General features: G+C 48.3%; 1 protein-coding gene across 1 annotated transcript in view; it reads right to left on the reverse strand.

Annotated features, from left to right (window-relative positions):
* The window catches only part of LOC115859428 (bone morphogenetic protein 8B), a 34,761-nt gene that overhangs the window by 13,071 nt on the left and 1,711 nt on the right, over nucleotides 1-19,979 (reverse strand). The window lies entirely within an intron of this gene.

A 19,979-nucleotide genomic window follows, 5' to 3' on the forward strand; every position in this document is an offset into this window, starting at 1 on the left:
ATGATCTGAGCAGGCTTCCCGGAGGAGGTGACACCTGAACTGGCCTTGAAGGATGGGACTGACTCTTGGTAGGTGGATAAGGTGGGGGAGAAGACATTCCAGGCAGAGGTCCTGCACAGGTGTGAGGTGCTGGGGCCGCCCACCATCCCGCAATGTGCGGCTCAGGGCATAAGTCTGGCTGTGGCCTGACTGCGGAGAGCTGGAATTCTGGCCTCGGAGCGTGGGCTGTGCTCTGGCCAATGGGGCCTCAGGGCTCTGGGCAGCAAGGGAGTGTGGTTTAAGGGTAGAGTGGAAGCTATGTGTGGAGGCGAGGGTAAAGCCCAGGCTGGAGGGGACCCGAGGCAGGCCAGCGGCAGGGCTGCTCTAACAGTCTGGGCAAGAGACCGCAGGGGCAGAATAAACCCGTATTTCCCCAGCTGCCCGGAAATGCCCAGGACAGTATATTTAGAGCGTCTCCCTCTAGCCTCCTGTCACTTTCAAACACTAAAAATCTGTGTTTCCGCAAAGCAGGGGCGGGAGCCTCCCAGAGCCTTCCCCCAAAACCAACACTGAGATTTTAATTACATGTCTGTGAGTCTTTTTAAAAATTCTCTCTCTGGCTACTGGACTCAGAGACCACAAGTCACCAGGCTGGTGGCAGAGGCGGATGTGGGAGCACTTCCTGTCCTTGCGGTGGAGACCTGGTCCGGTGATGGATGGGCAAACAGCTGTGCTGGGCGGGGCCAGTGGACACATGTTTGGGCAGGAGATGGGCGTTTCATCCCCTGACCAGGGAGGAGAGGAAATAGAACCTCCATCATCTGACAGGGTGCTGGACCCGCAGCAAATGCCCACCTACGGGCCAGGCTGTTTCAGGGGCAGCGTGACACAGGACGGATCTGGGTCCTCCCACAGAGGCAGGATGTGGAGGGCAGGGTTCTGGACCTTTGCCGAGTGATGCTCGCCATGAATATCACCACACGAGTCCCCTCCTCCCTACACACTCCCACACAGAGCTTTGGGGACAATTTCCATGGATTCGGTAACTGCAGAGACCACCTCGGTTACATGGCTGTGTAAGCGTCCCTGATCTGCAGGATGAAATAGGTCCAGGCTGTTGGTTGTCACAGGGTGTGGCCTCGAGAATAAGGAGGGGTCACTCAGCCATGCCCTGAGCCCGACCCCTCTCAAAGCATTCTTAAGTATGTCTGCCCCCAAGGCACAGTGGGTGACCCTTGGTGGGTCACTGGGAACCTCTGTCTGCAGGCCTGACACTGACTCATGTTGGATCCAGGACTGAGGGAACAACCACAAACCTCCCAGCTCCTGCGGGCACCAAGCTCTGTGGCCTCCCTCCCTTGCTGAGCTGGGGGCCTGCCTGTGCTGAGTCGAGCCCTCTTCACCTGGACTGACCTCAGATCCAAGCTTCTGTCCTGTGGGTTCGTGAAATCGATACATGCCCCCACCAACCCCCCACCCCTGCCCAATAGTTCCAGCACGGGAAACTGCCTGCCCCAGTGTTCCAGGCAAGCATTAGAGGTGGGACATTTTTAGGAAAGTGATTTTCATCGGAAATTGATAAAACTTCTGGGATGCGTCATTAAACTGGACATTACCAGTTTAATTACCAGTTTAAGGAGAGCGCCCCATTTCATTGCTGGGACCATGTGAATGTACAGCTTTTCAGTAGTTGCTTCTGTGGATTAGGGGAAGATGTTTCTCAAAAGCTGGTGTTAAGAAACAGCATTTGTTGGGACCTAGATGCCCCCTATGGTAGTTCCTGGGCTGGCTGCCCCTGCTTTAGCCACTAAAACAGCATGGAGAAGGGTAGATGCTCTGACCTGCAGCTGGGGCTTCTGGTCTCAGCCCTGGTCCTGTCAGCAATCAGGTACTTACCCTGGGTGGCCTCAGTCTGCTCATCTGGGAAGTGGGGATCCTAGGATCCTTTCCACATAAGGCTGTGAAAGGGCTTTAAAAAGGACAAGGGTCATGGGATAGGAGGGATGGCCATTCCTTAGGGGGTGGGAGGGGTGTTGACCTCTAATTTCCTAACTTAGTTGACATGTCAAAGTAATAACTTCCTGCCAGCACCATTGGGAGTTTCATGTGTGGGACTCAAAAGCCATGGAAGAGAAAAGAGAGACATTCAGTTTTCTTCCTCTAAATAAAAGTATGAAATGAAAGATTATATAAAATAAGAATATATCAATGCATCCGAATGGCATTTGGATGGCTTCAGATTGCCTCCTTTCCACCTGCCTGACCTTTGTGAAGACACTTGATCCTGTGGGCCTCGGAATCCAGATCTGCAAAGTGTTTGCTACAGAGATGAAATTGAAATTAAAGTGTGAAGAGCCCTGTCTGCTACTGTGGCCGCGCTTGGTGTGGTCCAGCAAATGCCTCTAACCTATTATTCAGGAGCCTTTCCTTTTTGGTGCACATTCATGCCCAGCTTCCACCTTCCCCTATAACCAAGGTCTGGAATCTCCCAAACATGCCCAGGCCTGGAGACGCAGCCCTTCAGCAATGTCAGTGGTGCCGTCCACTGCGTTCCAGCTCGGGCACAAAGCAAAAACTGATCCCTTCTTTATGAAAGTGCTGAAGATTCCAAAACATCAGCGCTCAAAGGACAGATCACTGCACACAGTCTCCTCTCACTTCTATGCACACGTGGAGACAGATCCCAGGAGTCCTGGCTCCCATCTGGGCTCCCTTTCACTGCAGTGGCCCTCCACCGTCCAAGGCTACAAAACAGCATAAGCCCTCCACCTTGGAGTTGGCGGGTCCCTGCTTCCTGCCCCGCTGCTACTGTGGGATGCTCTGTAGAGGGAATTTAGGGGAAAGGCCAAGGTCTGCACAATGTGATTTCTTGGGTTTTCCTGGTAAAATTTGCTGCAGGTTGTGGAATTGGGAAGTTCATCCCCGGGTCCCCTGGCAGATTAAGACAGGCTGGGGGGTGCAGGGAAAGGGGTGCTCCCTGCCTGGCCTATGTTCTGGATCCTGGCCATCTAAGTCCTGCCAAGAATCCTCTCTCCGTGGTCGTCCTGGGGGGACTGCTGAGTTTGAAGCAAGAGGATAGTAAATTATTCCCCCTCTCTGCAGAATCTGGGGTAGGAATTCCTAATCAGGCGGGGGTGGGGGTGGGGTCCTATACATTCACCTTTGGGCACGCGGGAGAAGACTCCTGACTCTGCTGCCTTCTCATGCTCTGGAGGTCTTCTAGAACACTCACTTTTCCCTTCATGTTTCCCAAGCACATCTAGGAATACTAATTAATGTGTGTATGCAGCACATTTGAAAGCAGTGTTTATTGAACGCAAGTCAGTATTTAGGCACTGGGGAAACTGTGGCCCTGTGCCTGTGAAGTTTATGTGCAGGGGGGAAGTCAGGTAGGAAAGAGGGAACAAACAAAGTCATTGTATGCGACGAGCCCTGTGAAGGACACCAAGAGAGAGGTGGGATTGGGGATACTGCAGGGAGGGTGTGTGGGGTTACTTTATGTTTCTAACTTAGTAATTTTAGATTATTTAGATTCAGAGAAAATTGTTGCAAGAATTATTGCAAGAAACTTCCCATATACTCTTTACCCAGCTTTCCCTAATGATAACCATCTTACATAACCAAAGCACAGCATAATGACCAAAACCAGGAAACTGATATTGGTACGATATTATTAAGTACACTACAGACTTTTCTAGAATTTTGCCGGTTTTCCAACTTATGCCCTTTTTCTGTTCCAGGATTCAATCCTGGATCCCACATCACATTTCACTGTTAGGTCTCCCTGATGTGCTCTGACCTGTAACAAGTGCTAAGCCATTCCTTGTCTTTCATGCCCTTTCTTATGAAGAGCATTGGTCAGGTATTTTGTAGGCTGTCCCTCAATTTGGGTTTAGCTGATGTTTTCTCATTATTAAATTGAAGTTACGGATTTTGGAGAAATCCACCTCAGAATTTGTGTCCTCTTCTAAGCACGTCAAATTGGATGATATAATGTCAATATATTGACATTATGTATTTTTTTATATATATATATATATATATAATTACTAGTGATGTTAACTAATTCTTTGGTTAAGGTGGTATCTGCCAGGTATCTTCACTGTAATGTCATTATTTTTCTTTTGGAAATAATAACTATCTTTAGGGAGAGATTTTGAGATTTGCACGTATATTTCTCCTCAAACTTTTGCCCACTAATTTTAGCAATTATTACTGTAATATCTGCAATAGTGATTTCCTATTTCCTTCTTTCCCTCTACTTTTATTAATTGGAATTCTTTTGAAAGGAAGGCTTGCCCTTCTTCCCATAATTATTCTGTCATTTATTTATATCATTATGGGTTCACTGATATCTCATTTATTCTGCGGGTTATAATCCAATACAATTGTTGCTCAGATTGTTCTAGTTTTGCCCCTTGGGAGCACCTTTGGGTTGGCCCCTTGTCCCTTTGACACGCCCCCCCCCCATCCTTTTTTTGAGTACTTCCTAATTGTCTGGCACCACCAGATGCTCCAGGCCCATCTTGTGATTTCCCATTCCCCGCCACTGACATCAGTCACTTCTCCAAGGAGCTCTGGTTCATTTCATTTACCATTTATAGAATGGGGATTTAAACACCAAGCTCTGAGCACAGGGTGTGCTCATTAAAATAAAGTGTCATGCTTTTAGGCGCTCTCAGTGGACAGAGCTAGGAAATATATGTGTGTATACTAACCCAGGCATAAACACACATCTGTATTTATTTCTATTTTTTCTGGATATATCTATTTTAAAAATTGGAGTTATACCTTTAGTTCCAGTTCAGTGTGGGGTTACTTTATTTTTTTAAAAAATAAATTTATTTATTTTATTTATTTATTTTTGGCTGCATTGTGTCTTCCTTCCTGCACGTGGGCTTTCTCTAGTTACAGTGAGTGGGGGCTACTCTTCATTGCAGGGTGCGTGGGCTTCTCATTGTGGTGGCTTCTCTTGTTGTGGGGCACAGGCTCTAGGTGCATGGGCTTCAGTAGTTGTGGCATGCGGTCTCAGTAGATGTGGCTCGCGGGCTTTAGAGCACAGGCTCAGTAGTTGTGGCGCACAGGCTTAGCTGCTCCGTGGCATGTGGGATCTTCCCGGATCAGGGCTCAAACCCGTGTCTCCTGCATTGGCAGGTGGATTCCCAACCACTGTGCCACCAAGGAAGCCCCCAGTGTGGGGTTACTTTAGATGTGGTACTTTGGAAAAATCTTTCCAGAGAGACACTCTAAGACTGGATCAAGCACTCGTGCATTGCTGGCAGGAACGCAAAATGGCATAATCCCTATGGAGCGGAATCTGGCAATATCTAGCAAAATTATACATGTTTTGACCCAAACATCTCATTTCTAAGAAATTGTCCCAAAGACACACTCACAAAAATACAAAAAGATGTACATACAAGACTATTTGTTATGACCCAACTTTGTAACTTGTTACAGAAAAAGACTGGAAACAACCCAAATGTCTATCAACAGAAGATGGAATAAATGAACCACAGTACCTCTTCATTATGGGGTGCTAAACAGCTGTAAATTAGAACAAAGAGATCATCTATATTCTGCAATAAAGTGATCTCCAGGAGACAGTTTTTTTAAAGAGAACTAAGGTGAACAGTACAGATAATATACCTTTTATCTAAGAACAGATCAAAATACAAATATTATAAAAATACATACACATCATAGGTACATATATATGTAATTGTATTTTTAAAACGGAGATAAACTACAAATTAATAAATTAATTAAAAAATAGTTGGAGTGGGTGAAATAGGTGAAGGGGATTAAGAGATAAAAATCTGCAGTTATTATAATAAATAAGTCATGGGTGTAATATACAGCGTAAAGAATACGGTCAATAATATTGTAATAACTTTGTATGGGGACAGATGGTTACTAGACTTACAGTGATCATTTCATAATGTGTGCACATGTCAAATCACTATGTAGTATACTTGAAACTAACATAATATTGTATGTCAACTATATTTCAACTTAAAAAATGTAGTTATCTTTTGCTGGAGGAAGAGAACAGAGACAGAGTGTAGGAGACAGGCATGGAAGCCAGGCCTCTCTGAATGTCCCTTGCTTTGTAAATTTTGTAAATATTTCACATAAGTATAAAACAAGAATAATTCAAAATACAAAAACAAAGAGTAATACCTAAGACTAAAATGCAGAATAAAGTAAATAAATGGTGGGTATATTGAGTTGGTGGCTTACCCACACAGTGAGGAATTATTTCAAGTCATTTTCAAACAGAGTAATTTGACTGTATATCCCTAGTGGGATAGCTTAAGGACAAAATAAACTAAAAGTAAATCTTAACTTTTCAGTAATCATATTGCTATGATGATGTTATTCTACACCTATTGTACGTGTAGGATATGTTTTTATATATATATATATATATATACTTGTAGGATAAAGCAAACGACTATCATATTAATGTTGTTAGGACCAAATTATTCAGTGCAAAAGAAAATAGAAATATAAAATATAAAAAAAAGAATTTAAGTAAGTCTATAATCCTAAGCTTGAATTGGAAATATTAGTTTGAGGGATAGATTGGGAGTTTGGGATTGACATATACACACTGCTCTATTTAAAATAGATAACCAACAAGGACCTACTGTATAGCACAGGGAACTCTGCTCAATATTCTGTAATAATCTAAATGGGAAAAGAACTTGAAAAAGAATAGACACGTGTATGTATAACTGAATCACTTTGCTGTACACCTGACAATATTGTTAATCAACTATACTCCAATATAAAACAAAAATTAAAAAAAAGAAATATTGGACTTCCCTGGTGGCGCAGTGGTTGAGAGTCCGCCTGCCGATGCAGGGGACACGGGTTCGTGCCCTGGTCCAGGAAGATCCCACATGCCACGGAGTGGCTAGGCCCGTGAGCCATGGCCGCTGAGCCTGCACATCCGGAGCCTGTGCTCCGCAACGGGAGAGGCCACAACAGTGAGAGGCCCACGTAGCACAAAAAAGAAAAAGAAATATTTGGGGACTTCTCTCGTGGTCCAGTGGTTAAGAATCCGCCTTCAAATGCAGGGAACGCAGGTTTGATCCTTGGTTGGGGAACTAAGATCCCACATGCCGCGGGGCAACTAAGTTCACTTGCACAACTACTGAGCATGCGGGCCACAAACAAAGAGGAGCCCGCGCGCCACAGCGGAGGATCCCACATGCCGCAATGAAGATCCCGCGTGGGGCAACTAAGACCTGACGCAGACAAAACTAAAATAAATAAATAAATAAATATTAAAAAAAAAGAAGAAATATTAGTTTGGGGAATTCCCTGGTGGTCCAGTGGTTAAGACTCTGCACTTCCATTGCAGGGGGCACGGGTTTGATCCCTGATCAGGGAACTGAGATCCTGCATGTTGCCTGGCGTGGCCAAAAAATAATAATTTTTTTAAAAAAGGAAATATTTGTTTGAACTCATGATTTTTTTCTCTTAGAAAATACATATTCCCTAGCTCTGTCCACTGAAAAAGCCTAGAAATTGTGGCCAAGGAGGGACAGCGGGGAGCTCTAATGCCCCGAGTGTAGTCTTAAATGATCAACTCCACCACAAGGCACGAGGGCTCTTAGAGAAATGACCCATTTCTGACCCAGGGCAGGAAATGCATAAGCGCAGCCTGGAACATCTCATCCCAGAAGGCAAGGAAGCTCCCTGAACCTCCTAGGAGAGAGTTAAAAGTACTCTGAAGCTAACCTGAAGAGGCTTCATAATAGCCATGGAAGGGACAATTTGAGCACCAGAGAGAACGGTAATAGATTGAAAAGTATCACGTATATTAACATCCATTAGGTCATCAGCAGCAACATTGGTCATCTTTGGACAGAATTTCTCAAACTTGGCACTACTGACATTTTGGGCCAGATGATTCTTTGTTGTGGGTGATAATTCTTTGCTGTGGATGACTGTACAGTGTATTGTAGAATATTTAGTAGCATCCCTGGCCTCTGCACACTAGATGCCGGTGGCATCACCTTCCCTTCCCCAGCTGTGACAACCAAAAATGTCTCCAGATATTGCCAAATGTCTCCTGGGAGATTGAGAACCACCGCCTTTGCAGAATGTTAGGAATCAATTCACTCTTCTAAACCCTGGTAAATGAGGGAAATAAACAGTCAAGTCTGGAGGAGGAAGAAAAACCAGTCATGTGAAGAGGTGGTGGAAGAGCCTTCCAGGCAGATGGAACCACAAATGCAAAGGCCCTGAATCTTTGAGAAACATCCAGGAGGTCCACAGGGCTGGAATCTAGTGATCCAGGGTCTAGGTGTCCAAGATGAGGCTGGAGTGAGAAGCAAGGCCAGTTCATGTACAATAAATCCTACTTCTCAGCCTTCAAGAATTCATCACAGTGACTCAAGGAAGTTCTGTGACCTAGGAAGAACTTAATAAAGTTCAACTCTTGCTGATGCTATGACACTTCATGACCCTGCGAGGTGGGTTGGAAGCCACTTGTAGTTTCTTGAAGCCAACAGAGACTCTTGACAGCCAGCTCCACTGAGATACCTGAGTGGTGAGGCATGGGCCCAGCACTGGGGACGCACGATGCCACTGCTGGTTCCACAGGTACCTTCTTTTCTACAAAGCTCCACTTGGGGAAGCAGTCAGAGTGTTTGCTTTCTTAACCCCTTATTGTGGCTCTAGGAAAATAAGCAGTCTCAGACCCTCGGCCTTCTCCTCCAGCCTCTGATAAAAAGGCCTCCAGATCCCACATTTGCAGAAAGAGCCTGCCGGGGGCACGAGGCAGCCTCCACCACCACGGCCACCATCCACGTTCTGCCTTCCCACGTCTGAGGGCTGCACCCTCCACACAGGCTAGATCTCTAGATGTCACACCCTGTATCCGCCAGCCTGACACCAATAAAGGCTTGGGCTATCTTTGTGCCCTGGACCAAATTTAGAGTCACTGAGACAACCCAAGTCTGTCTTGTTTCTACTAAAATTTATCTTGTTTCAAAAGACACCCTCTTCTTCCAGTTCAGCATGCCCATTAAGAGAATGGAATCTGCTTCTCTGGTGGTCCAGTGGTTAAGACTATGCGCTTCCACTGCAGGGGGCTTGAGTTCGATCCCTGGTTGGGGAACTAAGATCCCACATGCTGCACGGCACAGCCAAAAAGAAAAAAAAAAGGAATCTTTTGACAGCCACCTATGGACTGGGAGAAAATATTTGCAAATGATGGGACCAATAAGGGCTTAATTTCCAAAATATATAAACAGCTCATACAATTCAATAACACACACACACAAAAACCAACAAACAACCCAATCAAAAAATGGGCAGAATACCTAAATAGACATTTCTCCAAAGAAGACATACATCCAATAGACACATGAAAAGATAATCATCATCACTAATTATTAGAGAAACACAAATCGAAACTACAATGCAGTACCACCTCACACTGGTCAGAATGGCCATCATTAAAAAGTCTACAAATAATAAATGCTGGAGAGGGTGTGGAGAAAAGGGAACCCTCCTGCACTGTTGGTGGGAATGTAAATTGGTGCAGCCACTGTGGAGAACAGTATGGAGGTTCCTCAAAAACTAAAAATAGAACTACCATATGACCCAGCAATTCTCTTCTTAGGCATATATCCAGACAAAACTATAATCTGAAAAGATACATGCACCCCTATATTCACAGCAGCACTATTTACAATAGCCAAGACATGGAAACAACCTAAATGTCTATCAACAGATGAACGGATACAGAAGATGAGGTATATATATAAAAAAGAACAAAATAATGCCATTACGGCAACATGGATGGACCTAAACATTATCATACTAAGCGAAGTAAGTCAGAAAGAGAAAGACAAATACCATATCACTTATACGTTGACTCTAAAATATGACACAAATGAACTTATCTATGACACAGACTCACAGACATAGAGAATAGATTTGTGGTTGCCAAGGGGGCGTGGGGGAGGGAAGGATTGGGCGTTTGGGATTAGCAGATGTAGACTATTATATATAGGATGGATAAACAGCAAGGTCCTACTGTATAGCACAGGGAACTATATTCAACGTCTGTGATAAAGTATAATGGAAAAGAATATAAAAAGAATATATATAACTGAATCACTTTGCTGTACAGCAGAAATTACCACAACATTGTAAATCAATTATACTTCAATAAAATTTTTAGAAAGAGAGACAGAATGGCATCTTCTGACCTGACAGTCCTTCCTGCCCTCAAACCCTTCCCCAGCCCCTCAGGGCCCATGGGAGGGTCTTACGCTGGGCTCTGCTGTCCAGCCTCCGCCCCTCACCCACACAGGCTGGCCCTGCCCATCCTCACAGCCTCCTGGGCCCTCTGGTGCAAACACCCTCCCCCTGGAGTCCCTCCCCGAAGCCGCTCTCTCCGGGGTTGCCCCATCCCGCCAAGTATAAAGGCTATTTTCTTCTCGGTCCAGCTGTGAAAGCCCCCTTGCCCGCCTCTGAGCCCACACACATCAGCCTGCCGGGCTCTCCCTGTCCCGGTCCCGGGGGTCCCCGTTTCTGGTTCATCTGCCCTCTGGACGGTGACCACTTTGAGGACACAGACTGGACAACGTGGGGTGGAAACGGGAGGCCTCAGCAGTCTGCTCGTCCAGCCCCTCGTGTCCCGGGGGCCCAGAGAGGGGAGGCCTGGCCCCTCATCCCAAGGGCTCCTGGTCCCCAGGACAGCGGCTCAGCGTCCAGCAGCGCAGCCCCTGGGCTGGGGCGTCCTGCTGGTCTGGGAGTGGCTTCCACGTCACCGAGGGTTTCCAACCCAAGCCACCCATGTTCTCACTTTACTGTGGGACTCGCCTCCGTTCACGGCCCGGCCCCCGAGGTGGAGGACAGGCTCCCTCGGGGCCCTGGAGGCGGATGGGCTGGGCCCGTCTGGCTGGTCCTGCCGGTAACAAGGCCGAGGGGCCCCTCAGACCTAAGGAAACACCCGGGTCTCCGCGGCCCGTGCGGGTCCCGAGTGAGCTGCAGAATCCATCACCCCCCGGTTCTGCCCCTTCAGGGCTTCCTCCCGCCCAGGAATCTCAGCGCTGCCCAGAGCAGGCCTCCCGCTTCACTTCTGGGGGTATTTTTAGTCAGTTCTCATTACTGACTTTTTCAAGAGCTGTTTCCATAAATGGCTCTGTGCTTATAATTACTGGTCCAGGCCTCGGCCGGCTTCAGAGCCCAAATTAAAAGGGAACAACCTGCCCACTGCACCACATCAAGCCCGCCAAGGCCAAACATAGATCCAAGGAGATGTGAGCAAGAAGGATGCGGTTCCTCCAGTTCAAACCCGGGAAAGACCTGAACTGTGGGGCTTTCCAGAAAGACGTGGTCATGGTGACACATCCCCTCTCTCCCGTGGGGAATGGGTGCCCGTGAGGAGTGGCGGGTGTCCTCCCGCCCTGTGCCTCAGCCCTGGAGGAGCCCCATCAGTGGGCAGGGAGGGTGGGGGACACATTCTTTTGTGGGAGCTGGAAAGGCCTTCGTGGCAACCCTGCCTAGATGGGAAACTGAGGCCCAGAGGGGCAGAGACTTGCTGGGGTCACGTGTCAAGTTAGGGGCCCTTCACGTGGACTTGCAGACTTGGAGCCCATATAAAATGAGTGGCCCTGGACTTTCTGGGTGGCGATACTGGTATGGGGGAATCACCTCTCCACAAGATTCTTCCATCAACAGGTGCCTGAGAGGTGGCCTGCTGAGGCCACTGTTCTCCAGGCAGGGCCCTTCAGGGACTCGGGTCCCAGGGGAGGGACAGGGTGATCTGCAAAGACGGGGAGGCTGGAGGGACCTCCCTGGCGGCCCAGTGGTTAAGACTCTGTGCTTCCAATGCAGAGGGCGTCGGTTCCATCCCTGGTCAGGGAACTAAGACCCCACATGCCGTGTGGCATGGCCAAATTATAAAAAAAAAAGCAATAATAAAAAAAAAAAGATGAGAGGCTGGCCCTGCTTATGTGCCACCCGTCCAGGCCCAGAGTCAGATTTGGTCGCTGTTCTGAGGTTGTTCATAGTTTCTTAGTAGGGCCGGGGGGTGGGTAGGAGAAAAAGGGACTAGACGTGCCCCCGAATCAGACAGGCAGAAAGCAACTCCATTCCTAAGAGAAATACAGATGATCGAGGTGGAGGGCGCTCGTGGAGGTGCCTTGGGGAGGAGTGGTCAGAGGACACTTTTCTAGGAAACATAGTTGAGAGTGGTGGAAGAATTCTGACAAGCAGAAATGGAGTAAAGTAACCGAGGCAAAGCACGGAGGTGGGAAATAATGTGTCAGCTCCCATTTTTTGAGCACTGAACTGTATGCCAGGCACCACCCTGGGCACGTCACACAGGCCATTTTTGTTAATGTTTACCTAACTGTGTTAGTTATCTATTGCTGGGTAACAAATTACCCTAAATATAGCAGCTGAAAACAACCAACACTTACTATTTCACATGGTTTCTGAGGGTCAGGAATACAGGTGCTTAGCTGGGTGGCTCTGTCTCAGGGTCTCTCATGAGGTGACAGTCAAGCTGTCAGGTGGGGCTGTGGTCTCTGGAGACTTGACTGGGATGAACAGACCCACTTCTAAGCTCACACTTGTGGCTGAGGGTAGAAGACTCCCCATGTGGACCTCTCACGACATGACCTTTCCTCAGAATGAGTCATCTTGGGGGTGGCAGGTAGAACCCAAGACGGAAGCTGCAGTGTTTTTATAACCTAATCTTGGAAGTGACACAGCATCCCTATTGTCACATCCTATTGGTCACATAGACCAGCGCTGGCCCAGTGTGGGAGGACATAAGGGTGTGAAAACCAGGAGGCAGGGATCATTGAGAACCATACTGGAGGCTGGCAACCACGGCAACCCTGTGAAAGAGGCATTCTTCACCCCATTTTATAGCTGAGAACACCGAAGACCAAGGAAGTTAACTGATTTGCACAAGACCACACCCAGAAGCCCCCAAGGTGGGATGAGAGTCTAGGTGTGTCTGTCTCCAAAGTCTACATTCTTTCTCCCCATCCACAGCCTCATCAGGTTGGGGACATGTCAAGGGAACACCGCAGGGTCCTGCTGGACTAGAATGTCAAACGCCGAGTGCCAGGCTGGCAAGAAGGAACACGCAGAAGGAGCCCAATCAGGAGAAGCCATGAGTGGATTTTCACTTGAGGAACTGGAGTTCCAAGAACAGGCTGAGAGCTTTTTCACCTCCATGCCTCCCCTCTGCCTGGACACCTCCTTTCACCCGCTTCTGACTAAGCTCTACCCTTCTTTCAAGGTCCAGCACAATGCCACCTCCTTCAAAGCCTTCTCTGTCCCCCAGCCAGGAGGCCATTCATTCCTCCCCCTCTTCTGGCCTTGTTCATCCCCCACAAATGAGAGAGCGACCTGGTCTGTCTTCTGCAGCACTGAACCTTCATGCTCGTATCTGCGTGGGGGAATGGCCATTTCTCCCACTTTGCAATCATTTACATCGAGTTGTCTGTGGGCCTATCTTTCCCACTGTAATGAGCGGATCTTAGGCTGGGGCTCGTGCTTTGGAGTGGGCACCAAGATAACCAGGGAGGGCAACAGCACACAGTAGGTTCCCAGGAGTGTTTGTGAAGCAATGACCTCAGACTGAAGGATCCAACCTTCTCCATACCTGGGTCTTGCAGCCTTTGGCTTCCCCAGAACCCTTCCTGTATTCAGAGCCCTAGACTGTTCTGAAGGAACGGCTGCGGCTCAGGGGGCAGAGCCAGCAGTTAAAGGAAATAACTGGGTTTTACTTCTGGTCTTGTCACTAACCAGCTGGACTTGGGCTAAAAACAAACAAACAATCAAACCAGGCTAACATTTACTGAGCATTTACCAGGCACTGTTTGAGCCCTTTACATAGAGTAAGTCATTTAATGCTCATAGCCATCCTAGGAGGCAGGAACTATTATCGCTCCCATTTTACAGATGAGGAACCTGAGGCACACAGCAGTAAATAACTTACACAAAAGTCATATAAATATATCTTAGGTCAGACTTCCTGGGCAACAGGCTGAGTGGGTAGGTTTAGTGGAGAGTGTTCTTGCAGGGAACAAGCAGGAGTGGGCACAGTTGAACAGCTGACGCGATCACGAAAGGGCCAGCCCAGCCCATCTGCACGGGGAGCTCTGGCCTGATGGCCCTTCACAGTTGTCCCTCCTTGAGGCAAGGGGGCTGGGCATTTATACCCCAATAAGCCAGGATGTGGGGTGCCCTCAAGGAGGGTGCCCAACCTTGAGCAAGAAGCTGGTGGACTGATGTCGAGAGAAGGACCCAGCCGTCAGCAGCCCACCCTCCAAGCAGCTGGTGCAACAAGTGACGCAGTCCCAAAGAGAATACCTGGGGAGCACCGCAGCATCCACTAAAAACGAGTGGCAGAATGGGGATCTGATCCTGGAACCGTGTTCTTACCACTCGGCTCCAGGTCCCCAAGTAAATGATGGGGGCGGGAGGGGAGACAAACACAGCAGGCTCTTCCGCATAATTCTGCCTACTGTTTACTGAGCGGTGCCAGGCACTTGCTAAGTTTTTCAATGCCTTAACCTGTATAACCATTGCACTATGGTACAGGTACTATTATCCTGATTTTAAAGATGAGGAAACTGAGATGCTGAGACTTCAAGTAACCTGTACAAAATCTCACAGATCTCAAGTAACAGACCCTGAATTAAAACCTGGTCTTCCCCACTGTGCTCTCCCACCTCCAAGGCCAACCTTCCTCACTGCTGTGACCCAGTTTTCATATCTGCTCCTTTGGATCTGGGCACCTAGGACCTTGGGCCAGTCACTTATACTCTTTGAGACTAGACTTCTCCTCTGTCACCTAGGGGCAATAGTAGTCATTTATCTCAGAAGGGTGAGAAAAGACTGTGAAGATGGGGGCGGGGAGGAGTAGCCAGGCATCAGGGATTCACAGGGCACACCATTCTGGTGGCCAAACAGAGTTTTGGAGAAAAGAGACCCACCTTCAACTCTTGGACAGAGAAATACCTTTGGAAACCATCAACAAAATGAAAAGGCAACCTACTGAATGGGAGAAAATATTTGCAAACCACATTTCTGATAAGGGGTTAATATCCAAAATATATAAAGAACACACACAACTCAACAGCAAAAAAACAAACAATCCAATTTTTTAAATGAGCAGAGGAACTGAATAGACATTTTTCCGAAGAAGACATACAAATGTCCAACAGGTACATAAAAAGGTGCTCAACATCACTAATCATCAGGGAAATGCAAGCCAAAACCACAATGAGCTATCACCTCACACTTGTTAGAATGGATATTATCAAAAAGACAAGCGGGGCTTCCCTGGTGGCGCAGTGGTTGAGAGTCTGCCTGCCGATGCAGGGGACATGGGTTCGTGCCCCGGTCCGGGAAGATCCCACATGCCGCAGAGCGGCTGGGCCTGTGAGCCATGGCCGCTGAGCCTGCGCGTCCGGAGCCTGTGCTCCGTAACGGGAGAGGCCACAACAGTGAGAGGCCCGCGTACCGCAAAAAAAAAAAAAAAAAAAGACAAGTGATAACAAGTATTTGTGAGAATGTGGGAAAACGGGAACTCTTGTGCACTGTTAGTGGAAATGTAAATTGGTGCAGCCACTATGGAAAATAATACGGAGGTTCCTCAAAAAATTAAAAATAGAACCACCATATGATCCGGCAATCCCACTTCTGGATATATATCCAAAGGAAATAAAAACAGGATATCAAAGAGAAAAAAGTGTAGGTATGGTAGTGGTCACTTTGCAATATGTACAAGTATTGAATCATTATGTTGCACACCTGAAACTGATATAATATTATATGTCAATTATATGTTAATTTAAAAAAAGATATCTGCACTCCCATGTTCATTGCAGCATTATTCACAACAGCTGAGACGTGGAAATAACCTCAGTGTCCATCTACAGATGAATAGATAAAGAAGATAAGGCGCGTGCGCGCGCGTGCACACACACACACACACACACACACACACAAGGGAATGCTATTCAACTATGAGAAAGAAGGAAATCCTTCCATTTACGACAACGTGGATGAAACTTGAAGGTATTACGCTAAGTGAAGTAAGCCAGAGAAAGACAAATACTTCATGATATCACTTATATGTGGATTTTAAAAAGTTAAAAAGTCAGAAGAGTAGAAAAGTGGTTGCCAGGAGCTGGGGGTAGGGGAAATAGGGAGAGGTTGGTAACAGGGTACAAACTTTCAGCCGTAAGTTGAATAAGGTCTGAGGAGCTAATGTCAAACATGGCAACTATAGTTGATAACACTATTATATCATTTTGAAATTTGCTAAAAGAGTAGAAATTAAATGTTCTCACACACAAAAAAGAATACATATGTGAAGTGATGAATGTGTTAATTAACTAGATGGGGGGAATGTTATATGTATATGCATAGTAAATCATCCTGATGTACACTTTAAATAACTTACAATTTTATATGTCAATTATACTTCAATAAAGTTGAAATAAAAATAAATGAATAAAAGGTAGATAGATAAAAAGAAAAATAATGTGGTCACTTAATAGTCACTTTCAAGACGGATAAAGGATTTATTGTTAAGTGAAAGACAAAATGGCAAAACAGTGGGCATTTAGATTCCACTTTGTAAAAAAGAATAACACAAATTGATAAAATATCAGGGCTGGTTGCTGGGGAAGGGCTAAGCTAAAGGACTAAACATTGGTTCTCCCTGAGGTAGACAGAGGATTACTAGGAGCTTCCATATTATATGTTTCTAGACATATGGTCTGAATTTTCTATCATGAAATTCTATAATGAATCTATACGGTATGAATTTTCTACAATGAATATGCATCAGTTCTATAAATCCCAAAACAAAGATAATCACGTTCCTAGTTTACAACACATGCTCACATTTAATACAGTCCAATTCAGCAGCACGTACTGCACCTAATGATGGGCCCTGGGCCAGGGGGAGAGGCAGCTTCTGTGTAGGACAAGAGCAAAGGATGTGCAGGCAGGGAGACAACCTGCTGTGTGCCTTGGGAAAACCACCAAACTACCCTGAACCTCACTGTCCTCTTTTTATTTTTATTTTTTTTGCGGTACGCGGGCCTCTCACTGCTGTGGCCTCTCCCGTTGCAGAGCACAGGCTCCGGACGCGCAGGCCCAGCGGCCATGGCTCACGGGCCCAGCAGCTCTGCGGCATGTGGGATATTCCCGGACCGGGGCATGAACCCACGTCCCCTGCATTGGCAGGCGGACTCTCAATCACTGTGCCACCAGGGAAGCCCCCTCACTGTCCTCTTTTTAAAGAAAGATGTGACAGTAAATGTGAGATGAAATGAAAGGACAGACATGGAGGTTCTGGGCATGTGGTCATCACTGGGTGTCATCTCACACAATCCCTGAACAGCCCCTAGGGTGGGTACCATGAGTATCTCCATTTTACAGAGGAGAAGACTGAGGTTCCTAGAGGTGGACTGAAAATCCAGATCACACTGAGAGTAGTGGGTGGAGTCAAGATGCAAATTCTGTTGAGTCGCAGCCCAGAACCCCCAGCCCAGTCCTGCCTGCCCTCCCACTGTCCATCCGCTCCCGGTTTCCAGAGAGAGGCGTCACTGTCAAGACCACGTGAAAATCACCTTGTGGCTGATGTACAGTTATCTGTCTCTCTCTCTCACTGGAAGGTCAGCTCCACAAGGGGAGACTTAGTTTCATTCCCTGTTATATTCCAGGAACTAGAAGGGAGCCTGGCACAGAGCAGGTACTACATGACAATTTGTGGAGTGAATTCAGGAAAATATGCAAGAATTGCCTACTAAAGAACCAAAGAAAGTGACCCTGGGGCTCACGGAGGGGAAGGTCAGGGGGCTGAGCAGGACCCGGGCCAAGTCCCTCGCTCGCACTGAGCCCTGCGTCTCCCGAATCCAACAGCCTCAGCTCATCCCCACCCCTGTCCTCAGCCACCCAGGATCACGGGAGTGAATCAGTCCAGTCCAGGGAAGGGTCAGGACCAAAGTGAAGACGGCCCATCCAGTTCTGGCTACACTTCTGCCTGCAGTGCTGTTTGTGCCTCAGTTTCTCACTCTAGAGCATGGGCACCTGGTGCTCCAAGGAGAGGAGGCGGAGAAGGGCTCAGCAAGAACATGCAGAGGTGGTCTCTGCTGCCTCATTCCTCCCTCAGGGCTGGCTGGGCCGGCTGAGGCCCTCGGGGGTCCAGCCAGTCACACCGAGCTGGGCGGCGGGATGGGTGGTGGTGTGAGAAGCTGCCTCCGAGGAGCCACAGGGCCGGGGCTGGGAGGCACCTCTTTTTTCTGACACCATCGCTGTGGACTGGACAGGAAAGCAGAGGCCCAGAGAAGGGAAGGGATGTGGCTCGGGACGTGCAGGAGTCCACGGCAGGCCCAGGAGGGACAAGAACCTGGGCGCTGCCTCCCAGATCAGGGCCTCCTCCCCTGAGCTCAGGCGGCACCAGGGACAGGCTCCGTCTGCTCCTCGAGGGCACTGGCCCCATCACTGTGTCCTGGCCAAGGGGAGCCAAGAGTCCACAGGCAGAGATCGACAGGCAGGCCAGGCAGGGCCCAGCTCTGACCGCAGCCCTGGCCCCCAACACAGGCCCTGTCAGTCACGACACGGCTCCTAAAGCATCTGCTCAAAAGCAGAGGCCTGACCCCTGGACGGCAGGCCCAGGCCTCTGGGTCCTACAGGTGCCACTGACGGTCAGGGGCCCGGCAAGCACCAGGCCCGGCTGGCTTCTCAGGAGCTGATGAGGCCAATAGCAGAGGTGGAGCTGGAGCCAACAGGTGTGGGAGCCTCGGCGTGGGCGCTGATGCCACAGCGACTGCTGTTAGACTCCATGGTGGTTCAGGGGCCGCTGACCTTCAGGGGCCTGGAGCCGGGGCCTCCAAAGGAGGAAACAATCCTGGTAGGTTCCATCCCCCACATCAGCCTAGGTAATTACCAGTTAAAACTACTCGAACTGAAGGAGTTTTACTAGTGCGATTAGTACACGAGAATAAAGAAGGCCCTCAGACAGCTGGCTGGACTGCCCACAGGCCAGGCTTCCACTGAACAAAGATCTGCTTGTTAATCCACAGTGTCAGAGGCTTTAGATCTTCATGAAACACACAGAGGTGGTGTGGGAAGAAACTGGGATTTGGAATCCACAGCCTGGATGATGCCATGGATGTGCTGTGTGACCCTGGGTTGGTTATTTAACCTCTCTGAGCCCATGAAATGAGGCTGGTAAAACAGCTTCCCAAGTTGCTGCATGGGTGAAATGAGTATTTATAGGACTATGGAACTTCAAATGCTAGTTTTTATTCAAAAACAGATAGAAACACCTTTGGCTGACTTTAAAAATCTGTTTCTGGGTTTCACATGTCTATAAGACATGTGGGGACATTTCTATCACATCCACACCAAGGCTGAGCGGCAGCTGGGAGGGTCTGGTATCAGCACTGACCAGGGCCAGGTTCACCCTAAAAAGGGGGCTGACTTTCTGCCCCTTCCCCTCTATCAACCTATCACACAACAACTCTGAGGAGCCCCATTTTACAAGCAGAGATCTGAGGCTCAGAGAGGGCAAGGGACTTCCCTAAGATCACAGAGCAGAAGCTGGAGGGCAACCAGCTCCTCCTGAGCTCAGGGTGCTGCTCGACTCACAGCAGCAGCTCCCACCAGGGCTGTGCACCCCTTGCCCCAGGGGATGCTGGGGGAAGAGGGACATGGGCTAGGCGGTGACTCACTCAGATGGACGGCTCCCCTGGAGGCATTCTCAGGGTGACTGCATCCACAGCTCTTCTTGGTCCTGAGCCCGGGGTCAGCTTGCCCCCAGCACGGAGCTCCAGCCTCAGTTCCACATGTGGTCGCCTCTGTCCCAAGTCCCCACCCCTGCCCTCTAACCAGGAAGGTGGCATCTAGAACCCGCCAGCCCAAGTCCTGTGCCTGGCACTGGGCTTTCCGCAGAGGTTAACGGCTGCCTCCTGCTGCTCGCTCCC

Source organism: Globicephala melas, chromosome 1, assembly GCF_963455315.2.
Source record: "Globicephala melas chromosome 1, mGloMel1.2, whole genome shotgun sequence".
NCBI classification, from domain to species: Eukaryota; Metazoa; Chordata; class Mammalia; order Artiodactyla; family Delphinidae; genus Globicephala; species Globicephala melas.